Below are 6,000 nucleotides of genomic sequence, written 5' to 3'. Positions count from 1 at the left end.
AGCCAATCTTCAAAATGTTACTTTCACAAGGAGAAAAACACGAACAAATTTAATCACCGTTGAAAAAAATGTATGGGAAAAATTAAAAAATAACCCTAGCTTTCTCTGATGTGAAAACACCATTTCATTTCGTAAACGCTAAAATAAAACCGACTTCGAACGTGGTCAGTTATCGAATCAAGAGACCTTCTGTCGTTCGACTGTAATGACTCAAGGTTGACTGTGAGGATTGTAATGCTGCGCAATGAAATTCGTGACTCATTCTAACGATCGTGGGAATATGTTTGTTGATTTACGGTAATAAATGGCAGAAAGAAAGCTACAGCCTACGTTAAAGTTTGTTCTGTAAGTATAAACACTATACAAATTATTCACAACCCAAACTGGGTGTTTACCCAATCAATAAATATACAATCATTTTCCAACGTTAATCTCCATACAGTCATAGTACTATTTTCTATATTGGCAATAAAGAGCCAAAATAAAACATACATTTGCCACCAATACACGAAATAACCTTTTAACAGATATGAATAGTGTATATCTCCATTCTTCTCGAATGACTATCACGTTAGTTGATGGATCCCTAAGCTTACGCGTAACATGGTAAAATTAATACAAGTAGAAAAAGTATTGATTCAAAAGTTGGTATCAATCAGATGTTTCTTTATTCGGCGCGATCATTTTTTTTAAATAGTTTCATGAATTTTAATGACACTTTTTCCGCCGCCTCCATCGGTTCGATGTCCATAACAAAGCAGCAAGTAATGACAACAAACATGAACAGCAGAAGCACTCCCATCACAAAGTTAGCCAATAAATTTCCAAATAAACCGCAGCACCTGGAACAAAACCGATTGAAGCAGGATATTTTAGCACTTGGCACTATGCAATTGTTAATAGAAAACACAGTTGGAAGAGCGTACAGACCAGACCCCAATAAACTTCATACACGAACAACAGCAACCATCTTCGTCTTTATCGGACACTTTTGGTTTTGAAACACGCCTCGTTATCGAGGGGCTCGTCTGAACCGGTATAGGAACAACGGCGCTCATTTGAACACTTTGTTGAAGGGTCGCGGACATATTCGTCCTCGGTTGTCTTACCGCTGTTGGAGGCATGGCGGACATGTCCGTAATGACGCGTGGCGCACCGATCCTCTGGAAGCAACAAGGGCAGCACTCGACAACAAAGTGTTAATGCCGGAAGTAATTCGGAAGAGGTGAAAATCCTATCCGCTTAGTACACGGGACGATGACGAACTGTGTGATCGAATTAAACATTTTGTGTAACAACTCAGAGAAGCAAACAATAAGCCAATCTTCAAAATGTTACTTTCACAAGGAGAAAAACACGAACAAGTGTATGGGAAAAATTAAAAAATAACCCTTGCTTTCTCTGATGTGGAAACACTATTTCACTTCGTAAGCGCTAACATAAAACCAACTTCGAACGTGGTCAGTTATCGAATCAAGAGACCTTCTGTCGTTCAACTGCAATGACTCAAGGTGGACTGTGAGGATCGTAATGCTGCGCAATGAAATTCGTGACTCATTCTAACGATCGCGGGAATATGTTTGTACCGTTCAAAATTGTTCGTATCACAAAACCGACACCCGAACTGTTAGTGATAACTGCCGTACTGGACAAAGGTTCTACTCTACCTTAAATGCGCTATCGCTAATGAGTACGCGTTCGTATCGCCGTTTCTAAGCATCCCCAACACTCTAGATTGTTCACAGCAGTGACCTGACTAGTTGTTGACCTGATGACAAAGTTGTTGAACCGAATATTTCAAAATTAACTACTTAACGTAGGTTTCATGATGCAAAAGATGCTTGATAAAATATTAGTATATTTAAACCTTACCTTACACGAAAGTGTATAGCTGACATCGGATATTTTTAAACAGAAAAAAATGACAGAAAAATATCAAAAATTGTATACTGTTATGACTTGCCTCAATCAGTAAGAAATATTGGCATTTACAAAAGCCAAACACACGAGTCAAAGTTTAAAAACACTTTTAAAGAGAAATTCTTTTAAATTTACTGTTAACTTATTTTGTTCGTTTATTTTTTCACGACAACATGTTTGTTACTGTGAAATGAATAACGACTAGGTTATTCGCTCCATATTAACCATACACAAATATATTCCCTAAAAAAACAGTAAAAGTGACGTCGGAAGGAAATGACAGCTCGGGCACATGTTTCGAAGAATGTATCTACATTCCACATGCAACATCCCGTAACACTATTATCACTAAGCATTTTTATCTTCCACTTAACGTTCGTGTTTAATTGGTTCTCTTTCTTTCAAACACATTAAAACTAGTATGTATCTCATTAAAAATAGTCATGAAACAAAACACTTTGGTTTTTAATCACCTCTCGGAGGAATTGCACAACATATTTATTGATAGCTTTGGTTGAGGACGAACATTTTGCGTTACATTCGTCTGAGGTAAACATATTTGTTGGTTTCAAGTTTTCACTATTTTGTTTCCTTGCCTTTTCGTTATTCTTTTTTTCCTTTTCATGCTCAATATTTTTGTTGTGATTTCTATCACCAGAAACGTGATAAATAATCGAATAGCACCATTTGTCCGTTACATCACAGTTTGTTTGCTTAAACCAACACTCTGTCAGCCTTAATCCAGTGCCGGTATGACATTTGTGAGATAACATATGAGAACTTGTCCAGTCTCCTGGACCACTTTTAAACCTAGGCTAAATTGATAAGATCGCAGCAGGTGTTCCATCCAACGGGAAGATTTCATTTCAATCTTAAAAGACTAATTTAAGATAAAGAGATTCCCGATGTTCAATACGGTCGTCTAGCGGTATCACTGGGGTAGAACATGTTCACGAGATCTTTGATCGCCATGCTGAAAGCTTCCGCTGGTTCTCGTCGTTGCAGTATGGTTAGGAAGCCGAAGTAAATCAGAAATAACATAAACACCGTAAGGAACACCTTGGCGAGAAGCCACACCATGCAACTGTAGCAGCTGGAAATAACAATTTGAAACAAACAAAACCGTTAGACTTGCGGCACTATGAAGCACTAAACCACGAGTCAGACAACGTGTGTCAGCGAAAAGTTTTCACTAAGGTAATCCACTGGCTACTAACCTACACAGAATCGGTTCCATGCACTGACAAAGGCAACTGCGACTCTTCGCTTCACTTTGCTCTTCTCGTAGTCTGGTTTTCATTTTTTTACGCCAAATTTCTTGCTGCTTCGACACGAGAACGGACCACTGGGGTGGATGAAGATCTACTAGGTCTTAGAGTCAACCGCGTACTGTGCTCGTCGTTGGCGCGCGCAGATATTGTATATAGCCGCATAGCCTGTCAGCGCCGATAGAGTCGTCACCGCCGTCATCCGCGAGACGTGCGCAGCCTCACCACTTCCCTTGGCAGGACGCATGAATGTGTGAATGCAAAAGAGAAAGAACTACCTGACGCGATCGCGCCACCCGGCCGGAGCTGGTGTTGGTGGGGATCAATTATCAAAATAATTCACGCATTAGCTCTCGAACGCCGTACCATTACCATACCGAAGCAGGAATCCCTTTGCAACGGGTGGGAAATCATCCCAACGAGGCTCTAGGATAGGAAGAGAAGTGAGGGAGGGGGGGGGGGGGGGGGGGGGGGTGATGACATGACTCAAATCTCGATGCAACATGCCGTGAGGAGTCGTGACTCACCCTAACGAATGCAGCCACATGTTCGAGCCTTCACGGTTGATGTGACCCACATTGGAACCGGTTGCGTACTGATAACTCGCGGCCGGATATTTACTTGATTATCCGGTTATCGAGCTCCTTTGTTTTTGTCACCTCATCCAATGTCAAGGGAATCTCCGTGTTTGGCAGATTGATATTTTTACCATATATAGGCTTGCTCTATTCTCTTCCCGTGCGGAGTTGTTTCGAACCGTTATTAGGCGTATTATTTCAATGATTGCAAATAAATGTTGCTGTTTTCTGCTTAACATTGTCGCACATTTAGGAAACAAAACATTAATTTCAAATCTTCGACAAAGTGTGCATTTCTCTATTATTCAGTTGTTTTCAAAATCACATTATTAACTTATATAATCGTTATCGAATTTATATTGATCAAACATTCACTCTCCATATCAACACAAACATTTTCAAATACTAGTGGTTACTTTAGAAACCACCTATTAAAAGTGTATGATTTGAACAAACTTTAACGCAATCTCGAACGACTGTATGACACATTGAGAAAGTTGCATGTTATTAATTGTTTTTTTTTAATGAATCTTCTATGGGGGTCACATTAATGCCAACACGGATGCGAGATGCATTACTTGATCCTCGACCCATAAAATACCAAACCATGACCATGACCTATGGACAAGTTTTACATAAGATACGGGGGGTCCTCAAAAATACTGCAATAATTGGTAGCCATTTTAGAAAAACTTTGGACTTGTGCTTCGGATTATTATCATTTTTGTACGTCAAGTAAGTTACGATATTGTTCATATGAAACAATGTTATGTTGCTTGGCCGCTCATGCTTTGGCTAAGATAAACTAGGACTTCGTTATTTTACCAGAACCTAATCGAAAACATCACCAAAACCCAAATACTGCTACCTAGATAAATCACACACACACACCAATAATCAACAAAGTGCAATAAACCCTCAGTGTGGAGTTTCGATTAACCCCTGTATAAATTCAACCACTCAAAACCAGTTCCGTTCCTCGGTTTGCGACGAACCGACGTTGATCGCACAGCCTTCAACTTCGCACAGAATCAGTTCCTGCTGCAGTTTGCAGTGCTCAGCTGATCTATGCTATCATCCACTGAACGGCGGCCTCTCGACAACGTCACCATCAGCAGGTTGGAAAAGGTCCCCACCAATCAAAAAACCCACCGTTTACTCCAAACTGCGTTTTGACTCACGGAGTCTCTATCATCGGACTGACCTCCAACGATGGAGCCTTACGCGGCCAGGAAACACCGTTCGAGAAGCATAATAAAATGCTTGAGTAGAGCGCACGCGTCTTGGTTTCTCTATCAGCAAAACGACACGCTGTGAATCATGGTAGTTACTACGATCAAGATACTCTATTCGCAGTGGGGGTGAATGTAGATAAACTGCTTGGTGGGGTGTGAATGTAGATAAACTGCTTGGTCACTGTGCCCAGGGAATCGGACACACCCCCCAAAATAACTCAGCGGATTAGCGAAGAACATTATTTAGAGAATTTCATATCATTATGAAAAAGTTCGCAGTTTTTTTTTAAATTATGATAGTGTTGAAAGGTTATACATATTTTATTAATAGTTTTGTTTTATTCCCATTTATTTACTTACCATTTCCTCCATTTTTACAATCATGCTCGATAATTTAGCGATTTTAAAGATCTAAACCTCAATTTTGCCAACAATTGTTTGCCGCTTAGCAACTATAAAGACATTTCCTGTGAGTGACTAAAGACATAAACAAAGACGATCATATAACACCTTCTAATTGGAACGTGTCGTGAGGAATATTCGGCTTGGTCAGGAGATCGATTGCATTCCAAGTGCCAACGATGAGTAATTTACAAATTCAACTCAAATAGAAAATTAAACTCTTTTACTTCTACTTTTAGACAAACAGGCAAAAGTATACCGTAGGAAATCATACACTTTTTGATAAAAAAAAAAAGATTGTTGTTTCTTTTATTTACAACTGACTGGTTCCATTTTCCATATGGTTGCATGATAAGCGTTTTGTGCTTTCTTATTATTATTCTCACAATGTTTCCATGCACGATGCAGTTACAAAACAATTTCATTCAGATTGAATCCACAATGTATTCCATTTGCTTTAGTTAGTTAAAGCCAACATAACTAAGCCATGAATTGAGTTTTTCTCTAACAAAATTTTTCTGCTGCTCAACCACGTTGAAGACGTGTTGTTCAATCAAATACACAACCAAAAAGCTCGATACCACAGTCATCGTCAGT

Source organism: Anopheles coustani, chromosome 3 (assembly GCF_943734705.1).
Source record: "Anopheles coustani chromosome 3, idAnoCousDA_361_x.2, whole genome shotgun sequence".
NCBI lineage: Eukaryota > Metazoa > Arthropoda > Insecta > Diptera > Culicidae > Anopheles > Anopheles coustani.
This window is presented reverse-complemented; position numbering follows the sequence as displayed.